Here is a 20,103-nt window from a genome sequence, read left to right on the forward strand (position 1 = left end):
ATCAGACAAGGATGGAACATTCGCTTCTGCATAGAGGCTCTCAACAGGGAAAAAGCGAAAAGCACCAAGGCATAAATGTAATCCTTGGTGATGGATGGGGTAAAGGCTAGAGAGAGTAGCAGGAGAGACCGCTGAATAGATCTGGTCACCATAATCGAGTTTCGATAAAATGAGGGCTGAATGTAGGCTCTGACGAAAACTCACACACACACATGAACTTTTAAATCTCTGCACAAAATTCAACTTAAACCAACAAATAATAGAGCCTACTAGACTGGAGAATACACTAGACCTCATCTTCACTAACAATGATGATCTGATACGAAATGTCACCATATCAAAAACAATATACTCAGATCACGACATAATCGAGGTTCAGACATGTATGCGCAGAGCCCCAGACCGACATAATGAGATTAGTCACGAGGAGCCTTCACCAAATTCAACTTGAATAACAAGAACATAAAGTGGGACCAAGTAAACCAAGTCCTAACCGATATAAGCTGGGAAGATAGACGAAGCACCACAGACCCCAACTTATGCCTAGAACAGATTAACTCTGTGGCACTCGATGTATGCTCAAGGCTTATTCCTTTAAGAAAAAGGAGGAGATGAAAAATAGAGACAGGCGCTCCCTTCACAGGCGACGAAAAAGAATAACAGTGTGGCTAAAAGAGGCCAATATATCTGAAATGAATAGGGAGTCACTGGTCAGAGAAATAGCAAACATCGAACTTAAGCTAAAGGAATCTTATAGGAGTCAGGGATCGCGGGAAGAACTAAAAGCCATAAATGAAATAGAAAGAAACCCAAAATATTTCTTTGCCTATGCCAAATCAAAGTCAAGAACAACATCCAGTATTGGGCCCCTACTTAAACATGATGGGTCCTACACAGATGACAGCAAAGAAATGAGTGAGCTACTCAAGTCCCAATATGACTCAGTTTTAGCAAGCCGCTAACCAGACTGAGAGTCGAAGATCAAAATGAATTTTTTTATGAGAGAGCCACAGAATTTGGTTAACACAAGCCTATCTGATGTTATCCTGATGCCAAATGACTTCGAACAGGCGATAAATGACATGCCCATGCACTCTGCCCCAGGGCCAGACTCATGGAACTCCGTGTTCATCAAGAACTGCAAGAAGCCCCTATCACGAGCCTTTTTCCATCCTATGGAGAGGGAGCATGGACACGGGGGTCGTCCCACAGTTACTAAAAACAACAGACATAGCCCCACTCCACAAAGGGGGCAGTAAAGCAACAGCAAAGAACTACAGACCAATAGCACTAACATCCCATATCATAAAAATCTTTGAAAGGGTCATAAGAAGCAAGATCACCACCCATCTAGAAACCCATCAGTTACACAACCCAGGGCAACATGGGTTTAGAACAGGTCGCTCCTGTCTGTCTCAACTATTGGATCACTACGACAAGGTCCTAGATGCACTAGAAGACAAAAAGAATGCAGATGTAATATATACAGACTTTGCAAAAGCCTTCGACAAGTGTGACCATGGCGTAATAGCGCACAAAATGCGTGCTAAAGGAATAACAGGAAAAGTCGGTCGATGGATCTATAATTTCCTCACTAACAGAACACAGAGAGTAGTAGTCAACAGAGTAAAGTCCGAGGCAGCTACGGTGAAAAGCTCTGTTCCACAAGGCACAGTACTCGCTCCCATCTTGTTCCTCATCCTCATATCTGACATAGACAAGGATGTCAGCCACAGCACCATGTCTTCCTTTGCAGATGACACCCGAATCTGCATGACAGTGTCTTCCATTGCAGACACTGCAAGGCTCCAGGCGGACATCAACCAAATCTTTCAGTGGGCTGCAGAAAACAATATGAAGTTCAACGATGAGAAATTTCAATTACTCAGATATGGTAAACACGAGGAAATTAAATCTTCATCAGAGTACAAAACAAATTCTGGCCACAAAATAGAGCGAAACACCAACGTCAAAGACCTGGGAGTGATCATGTCGGAGGATCTCACCTTCAAGGACCATAACATTGTATCAATCGCATCTGCTAGAAAAATGACAGGATGGATAATGAGAACCTTCAAAACTAGGGATGCTAAGCCCATGATGACACTCTTCAGGTCACTTGTTCTATCTAGGCTGGAATATTGCTGCACACTAACAGCACCTTTCAAGGCAGGTGAAATTGCTGACCTAGAAAATGTACAGAGAACCTTCACGGCGCGCATAACGGAGATAAAACACCTCAATTACTGGGAGCGCTTGAGGTTCCTGAACCTGTATTCCCTGGAACGCAGGCGGGAGAGATACATGATTATATACACCTGGAAAATCCTAGAGGGACTAGTACCGAACTTGCACACGAAAATCACTCACTACGAAAGCAAAAGACTTGGCAGACGATGCAACATCCCCCCAATGAAAAGCAGGGGTGTCACTAGCACATTAAGAGACCATACAATAAGTGTCAGGGGCCCGAGACTGTTCAACTGCCTCCCAGCATACATAAGGGGGATTACCAACAAACCCCTGGCAGTCTTCAAGCTGGCACTGGACAAACACCTAAAGTCGGTACCCGACCAGCCGAGCTGTGGCTCATACGTTGGATTGTGTGCAGCCAGCAGTAACAGCCTGGTTGATCAGGCTCTGATCCACCAGGAGACCTGGTCACAGACTGGGCCGCATGGGCGTTGACCCCCAGAACTCTCTCCAGGTAAAGTCCAGGAAGGAGAGTTCGACGATCAGCTCCCAATGAAAGATGAGCAAAGGTTTTAAGAAGGTTCAGCCGGCTGTGACAGTTGCCTTCAGAGAGGTAATGTGAGGTTTCCAGGATAACCTACGATCAAAGAGAAGGCCTAGAAACCTGACTGTATCACGTTCAGGGATACGGGAGCCATAGAGGTACAAAGGATGATCGGAGATGACAGAGTGTCTAGTGAAAGTATTTTGGTGAGTTTTGGTACTGGAAAATTTAAACCCATGCATGGTGGCCCAATTGGAAACATGGTCGACCGCATGCTGGAGAGAAACTGTATTGATGTGACAGGTAGCGCCTGCACAAGCAATAGCGAAGTCATCAACATGGAGTGATGGCCAAATATTGGATGGAAGAACAGAGGCCAAATCATTTATAGCAAGGATAAAAAGTGTTATGCTCAGAACACATCCCTGAGGGACACCTTCAGCTTGGACGAAGTCCGGGGAAAGAACATTATTGACTCGAAAACGGAAATGTCTGTCAGTTAAAAAGTTCTTAAGGAAGGATGGTAGATTGCCTCGGAGGCCTAAGGAGTAGGCTTGGGCCAAAATATTATACCTCCAAGTTGTGTCATATGCCTTCTCAAGGTCAAAAAATATGGCAATAACCGAGTGGTTATTCACAAAGGCATTACGAACATACGTATCCAGGCGTAGTAAGGGGCCTATGGTAGATCGGCCCTTACGAAAGCCATATTGACTAGTGGAGAGGCTGTCGTGTGTCTCTTAATACCACATTAAACATCGATTTACCAGACGTTCCATCACTTTGTAAACTGCACTAGTAAGAGCAATGGGATGATAGTGGGAGGCATCATGTCCCATAGTACCCGGCTTGTGGAAAGGGAGAACAATGGCGGATTTCCGCAGCTGGGGAAGAACTCCTTGTGACCAAATAAGATTGAAGAGGTGTAAGAGGACTACAGGGGCTGACTGATGTAAATGTTGTAACATCCGAATATGAATGTCGTCAGGCCCAGCTGCCGATGATCGGCAAGCTGAGAGTGTTGCCTCCAGCTCCCGAAGTGTAAAAGGCACATTATACTGCTCTTCTCTGAGAGAAGAAAAGTCCAAAGGTACTAACTCTCTGGCAGACTTTGAGGAAAGAAACTAGTGGCATAGATGGAGCCCCCAGTAAATATGGACCAGATGACTGCACGAGCACAAGCAGGAGATCACCAAGGCACGCACTTCTGAGAATGCCTGCCTGAGGTTTGGGGTATAGAATGAGAAGCTGCGGTTAAAACTGACGTCGAGAAGAGGTGTAGGAGCTCATCAATGGAGGATGAAGAAGGAACCTTACTAAAAGCAGTGAGTTGCAAGTAAAGGTCCCAATTTGCCCGATCAAATTGCCAGCGAGGGCTATGGAAAGGTGGTGAATATGAAGGAGAAGTAAGAATGATTGGAAAAGGATCACTGTCATGTAAGTCCGGTAGAACAGACCAAGCAAAGTCTAGTGAGGTGGAGAAAGAGCAGACCGATAGATCGATGCAAGAGAGAGTTTGAGTAGGAGGATCAAAATGGGTGGGAGTACCCATATTTAAAACATGAAGGGGGTGAGAGGCAAGAAAAGCCTCCAACTGGATGCCACGTGAGTCACAATGAGACCCTCCCCCCAGAGAAAATGGTGGGCATTAAAATTGCCAAGCAACAAAAGCGGTGGTGGTAAGGATGAAACAAGAAAGGCAAAATCTGGGATAGAAAATGCTCGAGAAAGAGAGAGATATAAAGAACATATTGTAAACCACTTATTCAAGTGAATACGGGCTGCAGTGTAATGCAGCGAGGTATGGACAAATAGTTGACAGTACGGAATATCATTGCGAAGAAGAAGGGCACTTTCATTCAAGGTCCCATCTGAGAAAGGATCAAAAGAATACAATAAATTATAGCCTGAGATAGGTTGGAAAACAGCTGAGTGTAATCTTGGTTCTTGTAAGCAAACACCAACAGTGGAAAACCTGGAAAGCAACATCTGAAGCTCACCCCGATTACCCAAGGCCGCGGATATTCCACTGTAAATAGGCCATGATTGGCAATGAGGAAAATACCAGGAATCCATAGGGAAGGGCACCTACGGACTAGAGGGGTTAGAAAAGCCAACGTGCGATGGCATTGGAAGATGTTCAAGCAGTGAGGGAACGTAGCGTTGCGAAGAATGGAGTTGTGGAGATGGAGGAGAGGGAAGAGAAGGAACAGGAGGTGGATCAGTGTCCATTAAAGGTTTAGTCTCTGCAATATATTCTGAAATGGCTTCAAGTGTTTCTGAATTCAAAGACATATGGGAGACAATATTGAAGGTAGTATAATGGGGAGGGTGAGTAAAGATTGGGACAGTAATGGACTGTACCAAAATAGAGGGGCATGAAAGAGTGTAGGGGACTGGAGAAGAAGTGTGGGAGGAGACAGAAGAGGCAGAAACCTGGGAGGTGGCAGAAGAGGGAGAAGCTTGGGAGGGGATGGGGGTGGAAGGCATAGTATGAGGAGGAGGGTGAGCCTCCACACTTGTAATAGAGCCAGAGAGAGGAAGAACTAGGCACAGAGACTGGAAAGGTAAAATGCAGAGGTGGAAGAAGGGAAGGAGGGGGCAAAGAAGATTTGAGCAATGGGGATTTTTTGGACTTCTGAGAAGTAGAGGGGCGATTGGTATAAGGTGTCATACGAGGTCTTGTCGATACCGGGGCTTGTGAGGAAGGACGCGAAGATGTGAGAACAGACTGAGGTGTTGTAGTAGGGATGTCAGAGCCCAGGACAGCAAAAGGATTAGATTCCGAAGTAACTATGGGAAGGGTAACCACAGAGGAGGCTGCAGAAGATGGGACCCCAGAAGTGGGGGGACGTTTTGAAACACGAGAATAAGAAACACGGGGTAGTCTTCCATGGAGGCGGAGATGAGAAACTGCCATAACATAAGGGAGACCTTCTGCCTCTTTGAGGCAATGGATTTCATGCTCATTTAAGTAGACCTGGCAATGGCGAGAGTACAAAGGGTGAACCTCATGACAATTAAGGCAAGAGGGAGGTTGATTGCAAGACGTATTAGAATGGTCATCAGCACCACAGACTGGGCATTCAGCTATATATCTGCAATATTTCGCTTGGTGACCAAAATGCCAGCAATTTCTACACTGTTGGGATGTAGGGATCACCTTTCGAACTTGTAACCAATGTCCCGTTACATAAACAGGGGACGGGAGTTCACGGCTGTCGAAAGTTAATCGAGCCACATTGCAAGTGCATCGTCTCCGCCCGTGGGCAGGAAGGACATAAGTGTCTACTTTGAGGATTGGGAGATCCTGGAGCTCCAGCTGTTCAAGAATGCCATTGCCACATGTCTGAAAATTCTGTTGTACTATGGTATGGGGCAGAATGACAGTACCACTACAAGAATTGAGAGAAGGATGTTTTTCAATAGTGATAGGAGTAGTATCGATATGCGAAAGGAGAGAAAGATCATGAGCTTGGGTAGCATTCTGGACAGTGACGATGCGCGTACCACTCTTGAAATGAAATATCTCTACCAACATGGCACAGGAATGCTTTGCCAATGCTATGGTCGGAAAGATAGGCAGTAGAAGAAGTCGGTCTTAAGTAAAGAATTTAGTCCATTGTGTGGTCTGAAACTGAGTGTGGAGAGGGAGTGCATGATGTGTCGGTCTTTTCCGACTAGAATGGGAAGGTAATGAAGTAACATCATCAGGAGATTGTTGTTGGCATTCAGAAGTGGGACCAGAGTTGGTCCAACGTGGGACAGGCTGGCGATTTGAAAATTGCCGCACCATAGAGGGAGAGGCCGGAAGCATAGTCAAAGGAGGGCGGAGGTCAGACAAATCGGAGGAGTCAGTCGAGACCCCGGTACCTGAAACTGGTGATGAAACAGCACCAGCAAGAGGTGCAGGGGCATCAGGAGTGTCCAAAGAGTGGTCAAAAAACGAGGCAGGGTCAGAATGGGGTGCGGTATCAGTAAGGGGCCCGGGGGTAGCAGGTTCATGGATCAGGGCTTCCATTGTTAGGCTACTTCTTTCTTTTTGTTTTTAAGAAAAAAAAGAAAGAAGAAAAGAAAATAAATACAAAAAAAGAAAAAGGGGGAACGGGGAGGAATAGTTCCTAGGAGGAATGAAAGGGCCGGAAATCACCCTCCGCGCCCAAGAGGACCTCAACACTGCAAGTAGTGCAGATGCGGCATGGAACTCGTGCCATACCTAGTACCTATTTGACTAGTACCGAACTTGCACACGAAAATCACTTACTATGAAAGCAAAAGATTTGGCAGACGATGCAACATCCCCAAAGTGAAAAGCAGGGGTGTCACTAGCACATTAAGAGACCATACAATAAGTGTCAGGGGCCCGAGACTGTTCAACTGCACCTGGAGTTTACCTGGAGAGAGTTCCGGGGGTCAACGCCCCCGCGGCCCGGTCTGTGACCAGGCCTCCTGGTGGATCAGAGCCTGATCAACCAGGCTGTTGCTGCTGGCTGCACGCAAACCAACATACGAGCCACAGCCCGGCTGGTCAGGAACCGACTTTAGGTGCTTGTCCAGTGCCAGCTTGAAGACTGCCAGGGGTCTGTTGGTAATCCCCCTTATGTATGCTGGGAGGCAGTTGAACAGTCTCGGGCCCCTGACACTTATTGTATGGTCTCTTAACGTGCTAGTGACACCCCTGCTTTTCATTGGGGGGATGTTGCATCGTCTGCCAAGTCTTTTGCTTTCGTAGTGAGTGATTTTCGTGTGCAAGTTCGGTACTAGTCCCTCTAGGATTTTCCAGGTGTATATAATCATGTATCTCTCCCGCCTGCATTCCAGGGAATACAGGTTTAGGAACCTCAAGCGCTCCCAGTAATTGAGGTGTTTTATCTCCGTTATGCGCGCCGTGAAGGTTCTCTGTACATTTTCTAGGTCAGCAATTTCACCTGCCTTGAAAGGTGCTGTTAGTGTGCAGCAATATTCCAGCCTAGATAGAACAAGTGACCTGAAGAGTGTCATCATGGGCTTGGCCTCCCTAGTTTTGAAGGTTCTCATTATCCATCCTGTCATTTTTCTAGCAGATGCGATTGATACAATGTTATGGTCCTTGAAGGTGAGATCCTCCGACATGATCACTCCCAGGTCTTTGACGTTGGTGTTTCGCTCTATTTTGTGGCCAGAATTTGTTTTGTACTCTGATGAAGATTTAATTTCCTCATGTTTACCATATCTGAGTAATTGAAATTTCTCATCGTTGAACTTCATATTGTTTTCTGCAGCCCACTGAAAGATTTGGTTGATGTCCGCCTGGAGCCTTGCAGTGTCTGCAATGGAAGACACTGTCATGCAGATTCGGGTGTCATCTGCAAAGGAAGACACGGTGCTGTGGCTGACATCCTTGTCTATGTCGGATATGAGGATGAGGAACAAGATGGGAGCGAGTACTGTGCCTTGTGGAACAGAGCTTTTCACCGTAGCTGCCTCGGACTTTACTCTGTTGACTACTACTCTCTGTGTTCTGTTAGTGAGGAAATTATAGATCCATCGACCGACTTTTCCTGTTATTCCTTTAGCACGCATTTTGTGCGCTATTACGCCATGGTCACACTTGTCGAAGGCTTTTGCAAAGTCTGTATATATTACATCTGCATTCTTTTTGTCTTCTAGTGCATTTAGGACCTTGTCGTAGTGATCCAATAGTTGAGACAGACAGGAGCGACCTGTTCTAAACCCATGTTGCCCTGGGTTGTGTAACTGATGGGTTTCTAGATGGGTGGTGATCTTGCTTCTTAGGACCCTTTCAAAGATTTTTATGATATGGGATGTTAGTGCTATCGGTCTGTAGTTCTTTGCTGTTGCTTTACTGCCCCCTTTGTGGAGTGGGGCTATGTCTGTTGTTTTTAGTAACTGTGGGACGACCCCCGTGTCCATGCTCCCTCTCCATTATTATTATTATTATTATAATCAAAAAGAAGCGCTAAGCCACAAGGACTATACAGCGCTGCAGGGCAGGAAGGAAGCGAGGGCATCAGGTGGCAAAAGGGAGATGGATGAGCAACAGGTTACGGATAACAGCGGGGCAGTGGATGGTGAAAGGGTAAAGGGCAGCAAGAGACTGAACCAGAAAGGGCTGAGGGGAGTGCGAAAAGTATCATCAGAGTTTGTGGAGTAAATCAGTCGTTGTCAAGAAGTCAATGAGAGAGTCAGGATTAAAGGAGGGTCCATCAGCAAGAAGGGAAGGTAAAGAGAGAGTAGTAGAACGAAGACGACGTTGGAGGTAAATTCTGCGTGCTCGTTGATAGAGAGGGCAGTCTAACAGAATGTGGCTAATCGATACTGGAACTTGACACTGCTCACAGAGAGGAACAGGGTGCCTCTCCATGAGATACCCATGAGTAAGACGAGTGTGGCCAATGCGAAGGCGGGAGAGAGTGGTCTCCCAACCTCGGCACTGATGACAAGAAGACGGCCAGTAACCTATGCTCGGTTTAATAGAATGAAGTTTGTTACCGAGCAGAGTTGACCAACGTTGTTGCCAACGGGTGCGAAGGTGGGTAGCTATTGCAGCAAAATAGTCCAGAAATGGAACACCTCGATAGGAAATTGGTAGGTCATATACTGCTGACCGCGCAGCAGTGTCTGCCTGTTCATTGCCCTGTACGTCGACATGACCAGGGACCCAACAAAAAACAATATCTTTATGTTTGGTAGAGATACGGCGTAGCCAAAGTTGGATACGGAGAACTAGGGGATGAGATGTATCAAATTTTCGTATAGCCTGTAGAGCACTAAGGGAGTCTGAGACTACTACAAATGATGACACAGGCATAGATGCGATACGAATAAGTGCTGCAAGAATGGCATACAGTTCAGCAGTAAAAATGCTAGCTGAAGATAGTAAATGCCCTCGTACGACGCTGTCCGGAAACACTGCTGCGAATCCGACGCCGTCTGAAGACTTAGAGCCATCTGTGTACACAGCGGTGGCATGAGAATGGGAGTGGAAGTGATCAAGAAAAAGAGAGCGGGAAGCCACCGTAGGCAGTTGAGCTTTCGAGCAAGGGAGTGAGAAAGAACAGACCCGAACAGCTGGAACTTCCCAGGGGGGTAGGGAAAAGTGAGATGCTACATGAACATATAAAGGTGGTAACTGAAGGGAAGACAAGAGTGAATGTAGGCGAAGAGAAAAGGGACGGAGCAAACAGGGGCGGCGAACGAATAAAGAATGTCTACTAATATCGGTGACCATTCTATAAATGGAAGGATTGTGTAGATCGTGAGAGCGTACATAGTAACGAAGGCAATGGGCATCACGGCGATCAGACAAGGATGGAACATTTGCTTCTGTATAGAGGCTCTCAACAGGGGAAGAGCGAAAAGCACCAAGGCACAAACGTAAGCCTTGGTGATGGATAGAGTTAAGGCTAGAGAGAGTAGCAGGAGAGGCCGCGGAATAAATCTGGTCACCATAATCGAGTTTCGATAAAACGAGGGCTGAATGTAGGCGAAGCAGAGTTCGACGATCAGCTCCCCAGGAAAGATGAGCAAGGGTTTTAAGAAGGTTTAGCCGGCTGTGACAAGTTGCCTTCAGAGAGGTAATGTGAGGTTTCCAGGTTAACCGACGGTCAAAGAGAAGGCCTAGAAACCTGACTGTATCACGTTCGGGGATACGGGAGCCATAGAGATACAAAGGATGATCGGAGATAACAGAGCGTCTAGTGAAAGTAATTTGGTGAGTTTTGGTACTTGAAAATTTAAACCCATGTGTGGTGGCCCAAGTGGAAACACGGTCGACCGCATGCTGGAGAGAAACTGCAATAAGGTGACAGTCAGCGCCTGCACAAGCAATAGCGAAGTCATCAACATAGAGTGATGACCAAATATTGGGTGGAAGAACAGAGGCCAAATCATTTATAGCAAGGAGAAAAAGTGTTGTGCTTAGAACACATCCCTGAGGGACACCTTCAGCTTGGACGAAGTCCGGGGAAAGAACATTATTGACTCGAACACGGAAATGTCTGTCAGTTAAAAAGTTCTTAAGGAAGGATGGTAGATTGCCTCGGAGGCCTAAGGAATGGGCCTGGGCCAAAATATTATACCTCCAAGTTGTGTCATATGCCTTCTCAAGGTCAAAAAATATGGCAATAACTGAGTGATTATTCGCAAAGGCATTACGAACATACGTATCCAAGCGTAGTAAGGGGTCTATGGTAGAACGACCCTTACGAAAGCCATATTGACTAGCGGAGAGACTGTTGTGAGTCTCTAAATACCACATTAAACGTCGATTTACGAGGCGTTCCATCACTTTGCAAACTGCACTTGTAAGAGCGATGGGGCGATAGTGGGAGGCATCATGTCCTGTAGTACCCGGTTTGCGGAAAGGGAGAACAATGGCAGATTTCCACAGCTGGGGAAGAACTCCTTGTGCCCAAATAAGATTGAAGAGGTGTAAGAGGACTACAAGGGCTGACCGATGTAAATGTTGTAACATACGAATATGAATGTCATCAGGCCCAGCTGCCGATGATCGGCAAGCTGAGAGCGTTGCCTCCAGTTCTTGAAGTGTAAAAGGCACATTATACTGTTCTTCTCCGAGAGAAGAAAAGTCCAAGGGTACTAACTCTCTGGCAGACTTTGAGGAAAGAAACGAGGGGCATAGATGGAGCCCTCGGGAAATACGGACCAGATGTGTGCCAAGTTCAATGGCAACGTCGAGAGGGTTTGCTATATCAACACCAGTGACCCGTAGAACAGGAGCCGGGTCAGGAGAGTATTTACCACTCAATTTCCTCACTTTTTTCCAGACTGCACTCATAGAAGAAGCAGAGGTGATGGTGGAAACATAGTCTCGCCAACAAGTGCGTTTAGCTTCACGGATGACACGGCGAGCGATCGCACGCTTCTGCTTAAAATCAACAAGTCTCTCAGCGGTTCTATTGTACCGGTACCTGCCCCATGCAGCACGTTTCAAACGTACTGCACGAGCACAAGCAGGAGACCACCAAGGCACGCACTTCTGAGAATGCCTGCCTGAGGTTTGGGGTATAGAATGAGAAGCTGCGGTATAAACTGATGTCGAGAAGATGTGTAGGAGCTCATCAATGGAGGATGAAGAAGGAACCTCACTAAAAGCAGTGAGGTGTGAGTAAAGATCCCAATTTGCCCGATCAAATTGCCAGCGAGGGCTACGGAAAGGTGGTGAATAGGAAGGAGAAGTAAGAATGATCGGAAAATGATCGCTGTCATGTAAGTCTGGTAGAACAGACCAGGTGAAGTCTAGTGCAGTGGAGGAAGAGCAGACTGATAGATCGATGCAAGAGAGAGTATGAGTACGAGGATCAAAATGGGTGGGAGTACCCGTATTTAAAACATGGAGGGGGTGAGAGGCAAGAAAAGCCTCCAACTGAATGCCACGTGAGTCACAATGAGACCCCCCCCAGAGGAAATGGTGGGCATTAAAATCACCAAGTAACAGAAGTGGTGGTGGTAAGGATGAAACAAGAAAGGCAAAGTCTGGGATAGAAAATGCTCGAGAAGGAGAGAGATATAAAGAACATATTGTAAACCACTTATTCAAGTGGATACGGGCTGCAGTGTAATGCAGCGAGGTATGGACAAATAGTTGACAGTACGGAATATCATTGCGTAGAAGAAGGGCACTTTCATTAAAGGTCCCATCTGAGAAAGGATCCGAAGAATACAATAAATTATAGCCTGAGATAGGTTGGAAAACAGCCGAGTGTAATTTTGGTTCTTGTAAGCAAGCACCAACAGGGGAAAACCTGGAAAGCAACATCTGAAGCTCACCCCGATTACCCCTGAGGCCGCGGATATTCCACTGTAAATAGGCCATGATTGGCGATGAAGAAAATATCAGGAATCTGTAGGTAAAGGCACCTACGGACTAGAGGGGTTAGAAAAGTCAACGTGTGGTGGCATTGGAAGATGTTCAAGTAGCGAAGGAACGGAGCGTTGCGAAGAATGGGGTTGTGAAGATGGAGGAGAGGGAAGAGAAGGAACAGGAAGTGAATCAGTGTCCATTGAAGGTTTAGTCTCTGCAATATATTCTGAAATGGCTTCAAGTGTTTCTGAATTCAAAGATGTATGGGAAACCATATTGGAGATAGGAGGAGGAGGGTGAGTAAAGATTGGGACAGTAATGGACTGTACCAAAGTAGAGGGGGAGGGAAAAGTGTAAGGGACTGGAGATGAAGTGTGGGGGGGGACAGAAGAGGTAGAAACCTGGGAGGTGACAGAAGAGGGAGAAACTTGGGAGGGGACGGGGGTGGAAGGCATAGTACGAGGAGGAGGGTGAATCTCCACACTTGTAATAGAGCCAGAGAGAGTGGAAGAACTAGGTACAGAGACTGGAAAGGTAACGTGTGGAGGTGGAAGAAGGGAAGGAAGGGGCAAAGAAGATTTGAGCAATGTGGATTTTTTGGACTTCTGAGTAGAGGGGCGATTGGTATTAGGTGTCGTACGAGGTCTTGTCGATACTGGGGCTTGTGAGGAAGGACGCGAAGATGTGAGAACAGACTGAGTTGTAGTCGGGACGTCAGAGCCAAGGACAGCAAAAGGATTAGATGCCGTAGTGGCTATGGGAGGGGTAACAACAGAGGAGGCTGCAGAAGATGGGACCCCAGAAGTGGGGGGATGTTTGGAAACACGAGAATAAGAAACACGGGGTAGTCTCCCTTGGAGGCGGAGATGAGTAACTGCCATAGCATAAGGGAGACCTTCTGCCTCTTTGAGGCAACGGATTTCACGTTCATTTAAGTAGACCTGGCAACGGCGGGAGTACGAAGGGTGAGCTTCATTACAATTAAGGCAAGATGGAGGTTGACTGCAAGATGTATTAGAATGGTTGTCGGCACCACAGACTGGGCATTCGGCCATAGATCTGCAATATTTCGCTGGGTGACCAAAACGCCAGCAATTTCTACATTGTTGCGGTGTAGGTATCACCTTTCGAACTTGTAACCGATGTCCCGCGACATATACAGAGGACGGGAGTTCTCGGCTGTCAAAAGTTAAACGAGCCACATTGCAAGGGTAACGTCTCCGCCCCCGGGCAGGAAGGACATAAGTGTCTACTTTGAGGATTGGGAGATCCTGGAGTTCCAGCTGTTCAAAAATGTCATTGCCACATGACTGGAAATTCTGTTGGACTATGGTATGGGGCAGAATGACAGTACCACTACAAGAATTGAGAGAAAGATGTTTTTCAATAGTGATAGGAGTAGTATCGATATTCGAAAGGAGAGAAAGATCATGAGCTTGGGTAGCATTCTGGACAGTGACGATGCGCGTACCGCTCTTGAGAGCGTGAAATGAAATATCTCTGCCAACATGACGCAGGAGCGCTTTGGCAATACTATGGTCAGAAAGGTAGGCAGAAGAAGAAGTTGGTCTTAAAGTAAAGAATTTAGTCCATTGTGTGGTCCGAAACTGAGCGTGGAGAGGGAGTGCTTGACGTGTCGGTCGTTTCCGAGTAGAATGGGAAGGTAACGACGGAGCATCATCAGGAGATTGACGTTGGCGTTTAGGAGTAGGACCGGAGTTGGTCCGGCATGAAATGGGTGGGCGATTCGAAAATTGCCGTACCGTAGAGGGAGAAGCCGGAAGCATAGTCAAAGGAGAGCGGAGTTCAGACAAATCGAAGGAGTCAGTCGAAGCCCCGGTACCTGAAGCGGGTGAGGAAACAGCACCAGCAAGAGGTACAGGGGCATCAGGAGTGTCCGAAGAGTGGTCTAAACACAAGGCAGGGTCAGAATGGGGTGCGGTATCAAGAAGGGGCCCGGGGGTAGTGGTTTCATGGACTAGGGCTGCCATGGTTAGGTTACTCCTTTGCTTTTTGTTTTTAAGAAAAAAAAAGAAAGAAGAAAAGAAAATAAAAACAAAAAAAAGAATAAAAAAAGGGGGGAGCGGGGAGGAATAGTTCCCAGGAGGAATGAAAGGGCCGGAAATCTCCCTCCGCGCCCAAGAGGACTCGACACCGCTAGTAGCGCAGATGCAGCATGGAACCCGTGCCATACCCTACCCTTCATGCCAGTAAACCAGCAATCCGGGATAGCAACCTCACATCTGCCGAGCTACCTCGGTGGACAAAAGAGAGGGCGGCCGGATATCCGCCACAAAGCATACCTCCTTCAGCCACCACCCCCGGAATCCGAAAGGTGGCTTCCAGAGATACACCCGTCGCCCAAAAGACACCCAAAGCTACTCCGGGATACCGGAGAGGGATCGGGACATCCCTAGGCAATCCAGATTCCACGGCAAACTACGCCACCGCCAAGAAACCTCAACGGAATGGGATCGACCCCGGTGTCCTTTCCCCTACCTAGGAACTAGCGCGCCTGTGGGAGAAATCACGAAGGCTAAAAAGAGGAAGGGCAAAAGGGAGGGGTGAGGAGGAGGAGGAGGAATGGAAAAAGGGGAGGATGGGGAGGATGGGATAGGGGAGGGGAGAATGGGGGGTAATTAGGTTCGGTCTGAGGAAGAAGACCGACAGGGCTAATTCCTCAGACCAAGAGCCTCTTCACCACGCCAAGGAGCCCCCCTTGAAGAGGGTCATCGTCTGTGGTTCCACTCCAGGAATGACTGGATTTGGTGTACGATTTCTGCCATTTCCTGCCAGTTTTTTTCCTTCCTGGCACTAAAAAACCTCTCCCTCTTGAGTGGCTGTGGCTACCCAGGTTTTCCCATGGCCTGGATGTTTTGTATCTTTTTGTCCCCTTTAGATGGTGTGCCTGGCAATTTAAGTTATAGCACAGTTTTTCCTTTACTGAAGAGGTACACATTTCAGGGTGAAAAAGCTTACAGGAAGGGAGTTTGCATTTTCCTGTTGTCATATGGGCACGGCATTTTCTAGGGTGGTCATAGTTGCACGTCCCGTCTGTTTTTCCAGATTTCCCATGTCTGCAGATACCAAGTGCATAGTATGTGCACAGGCTTGGTTTCCGTTTGCCTTGGGTTTCTGTGACTGTATTCCCTGTTGGTGCATGTTTACCTGTCTTATTCCTATCCTCCCTAGCACCAACAATGGAGCTCCCACCAGTTGTTTTTGGTAATATATCCTCACTATTGCTAGTGGAGTCCTCTTGTTTGCTATTTCCTGTGGTATTTCTAGTTTGCAATATTGGTTTTATCTTATCTTTGACTACACTTGTTTCCCCACTACGGCTCCTGTCCCCTATGAGGTCATTTATATGTATTCCTTCCTGCGTATAATTCCCGACTACCTGGACAAAATCTCCAGCTTCACCATTACTGTCTCCCAGGACAGCACCTCCAGCTTCACCATTACTGTCTCCCAGGACAGCACCTCCAGCTTCACCATTACTGTCTCCTATGACAGCACCTCCAGCTTCACCATTACTGTCTCCCAGGACAGCACCTCCAGCTTCACCATTACTGTCTCCCAGGACAGCACTATCAGCCCCACATTTACTGACTACCAGGACATCACCTCCAGCCTTACAGTTCCTGACTACATGGCAAGTATCAAGGGCAGTACCATTCAGCCCAGACTTTTTATGTTCCCATCTGTTGTAGAAAGCTTCCAGGTTTCTATGAAAGCAGCTTTGATGTTATACTCTTTTAATACCAATGTGATTTTAGTCCACAGATTTATCTCATTTGGGCATACCCAAAAACACTTCCCTGTTTTAATACTGCTTGTAGCTAGTTCTTGGATATCTGCACAAGGGGCGTGACACCAATTTCCACAAAAATGACAATTTATCCACGTGGAAGCCCGTTTGTTTGATTGATTGCAGACTACACAGGGCTTCATAATGATTTGAATGGTTGATTTACTGTAATTCTACTAGCAACCTCTTGAATACTCTATTAATAACCTCCTTGAAGTGAAGCTCTAGCTATTTGTATTTCTATTTCTAACTGTACTTGTATATTAGGACAGCTTACCGGTGTACGTTCCTGATTTATATTTATTGTGTTTGATAAGGGCACCTACAACTCCATCCGTTTACAGTCTGCTTTATTGTCCAACAAATCCGTTCGAAACTGGTCGAGGGTTTGGACCAGTCGAGGGTTCGACCAGTCAAAGGTTTGGAACCAGTCTGATCTGATCAGTGGGTCACTTATTTAAAACATACTGGGCTAACACATGAAGGATCTACTGGAAATTATCTACCCGAGTAATATGTGATTTGATTGATACAAAAGTATAACTTGCGTGTTGAAGAAGGTCTAATTCCTCAGACCAAGAGCCTCTTCACCACGCCAAGGAGCCCCCCTTGAAGAGGTCACTAGCAGAACAACTGATCAAGAGATGTTAGACTCTCAGTGGCTCTTCATGCTAAGATTAACTAAATAAATATGAAGATATAGATATTCCTAACATTAAAACATTACATTCTAATACTGATCAAAATTCTTTATTACTTGATTCTTGTTTTGTCAGTTTATTTTATTTAGTGCAATATGTCAGTACAACGCTGTACATAATAATGATCAACCATTTCTTTTTTTTTTAAAGGTAACGGTGAATTCATGGGGTTATACAGTGCTGATACTGCATACACAAAAGGAAACACAAGAAATTATAATATTTTTTATTATATTTATAAGCAGATCTAAATCAGTACAGGTAACTACAAGAAAACGACTTAAGAAATCGTAATGACACGATTGCAAATAAACCATACCCCCGGCCGGGATTGAACCCGCAGTCATAGAATCTCAAAACTCCAGCCCGTCGCGCTAGCCACTAGACTAGTGGCTAGCGCGACGGGCTGGAGTTTTGAGACTCTATGACCGCGGGTTCAATCCCGGCCGGGGGTATGGTTTAACTACAAGAAACTTACAAACTGGGAAACTGTAGTGTAGAATATTCATACACACTTCATTTTTAGATATTTTTTCTACTGTTATTAAAATAAAAAAAAAAGCGCTAAACCTATATATATTTCTAGAGAAATACAAAACATGGAACACTTTATAATACATAATATAATAGCAATACATAATATAGAACGTTAAACATGCATAGCATTGTGCTAAGCTAGTGAGCAGAAATGAAGCTGATCAAAAGTGAGGAAATACCAACAAGAGCAAAGTCCATTATAATTAGTATTATTATAAATTATTATTATAATCGTAATCAAGTACTAAACCCATAAGGGTCAACAAAATTTATGACAAGTATTTTGATCAGAGAAAATTATGTTCTTGTCTGAAAAATGCTTAATATGGTAAAATTGTAAACATACCTCTATATTACAAACATTAATAGATTTAAAACTAAAATAAACAAACAAAACATTTTCATTTTTTTTAGTCCATTATTATTAAGGTACACACAAAACCATCAAGTGACCAAATCAGATCAAAAATGTATTATACAATAAACTTTCAGAAACACAAAACATTTGAAACTCAGTGCAACAGAATCCCACCTTACGATGTTTTGAGTAATGTTTCTCACTTATGACACTGGCATTTTGGAGCCAATTAATCACTTACAAACAAATTACATGCATTTCCAAATGAACTATAAATGTTTTTGTTAAGGATGAATTATATTTTTAAATGGTTAGATTTTAATCAAATGAAATTTATTTTTTGTACATTAGTTTTATGTATACAAGATGCTCTCACAAAGTTCCTGGACTGACATGAAGAAAAAATACATAGGCTTATGTAATCACCTAGTCGAAATTGTCTCCCGCAGTGAACTCTTCCTAGGAGGCTACACACTGACCCTTGTGCCTTTGCAACTTCTCACAGTTTTGATTACAATTCTAGAGCTGTTCTGCACATCGTTAAAATGCCACCCCTTGAGTGCCATTTTCATTTTTTGGGAAAGAAAGAAGTCACAGGAGGCTAGGTCTGGAGACAACGAAAGGTGGGGGATAACTGCCATGTTGTTTCAAGCCAGAAAATGATGGTCTTTCTAGTCTTGCATCAGAAATTGATAATTTGGCCAATTTCACAAAGTTCAAACAATTCAAATTTCACAATAGGGTCCAGAATAAACGAAGCAGGTATTCCTGGCACTAAAATAACATTTCCTCTGTTCCAGGCTTAACATACGAATGACATTTTGATTCATTATTCATATAGAATTTTTATTAACACCAAAAAATAGAAAATTTACTCTAGAGGGATTAGTACCAAACTTGCACACAAAAATCACTCCCTATGAAAGGAAAAGATTCGACAGGAGATTCAACGTCCCCCCCGATGAAAAGCAGGGGTGCCACGATGACAGTGAGAGACAACACAGTAAATGTCCGGGGCCCAAGAGTCTTCAACTGCCTGTCAGCATACATAAGGGGGGATTACCAACAGACCCCTGGCTGTCTTCAAGAAGGCACTGAACAGACACTTAAAGTCAGTACCTGACCAACCGGGCTGTGATTCGTACGTCAGTTTGTGTGTGGCCAGCAGTAACAGCCTGGTTGATCAGACCCTGATCCACCATGAGGCCTGGTCTCAGACCGAGCCATGGGGGCACTGACCACTGAAACCCTCACCAGGTAAACTCCAGGTTATGCAATTTTGTAATAATTGTATAAATAATATTAGCACATTCGTGAACACATATAAGACAAACCAGCTGACGGGTACTGGAAGCGTGATATGATTTGTTTACTCTTGAACATCAGCAAAAACTGAACATTTCTGCTACCTGAAGCAGAATTTCAAGCTATTTTCAGTACTAAACCAATCAAAATCATCTCTATTTCTGCTATATATCTTTCATTCTATCAAATGAGACCATGAAACCGCGAATACAACTATAAAAACCATGCAAAAATACAACGCAAATTAGCCGTTTTAATCCAAAAACACGGTTGCAGTTTTTTTTTTCTCATTATACCCTGTGTGCTGCAGGATTTGTTTCATATAGTGCACACTTACCACATATATGCATTATCTCATATCTAGACCCAAATTTAACACTCACAGCTTATTTGAGTGAGCTGAGTTCATAATGTAGTATATTACTGCATGGACCCTGGCTTTAAAACCGTACACCTACAGCACAGACCGTCAAGGGGCTAATGTGCCACTATAGAAATTGAGATAGAAATTGAGACAGTAATTTCCATATGATCACTTGTGAATGCCTCCTCTGATTCATTACAAATCTTCAAATCTAATATTCAACTGCATTACAAACTCATGCTGCACTCTACACTTTTCCAATCACATTCACTGAAGAACAGGGTCTGGAGGTATTTTTTTTTATTATCACACTGGCCGATTCCCACCAAGGCAGGGTGGCCCGAAAAAGAAAAACTTTCACCATCATTCACTCCATCACTGTCTTGCCAGAAGGGTGCTTTACACTACAGTTTTTAAACTGCAACATTAACACCCCTCCTTCAGAGTGCAGGCACTGTACTTCC

Source organism: Cherax quadricarinatus, chromosome 76 (assembly GCF_038502225.1).
Source record: "Cherax quadricarinatus isolate ZL_2023a chromosome 76, ASM3850222v1, whole genome shotgun sequence".
NCBI classification, from domain to species: Eukaryota; Metazoa; Arthropoda; class Malacostraca; order Decapoda; family Parastacidae; genus Cherax; species Cherax quadricarinatus.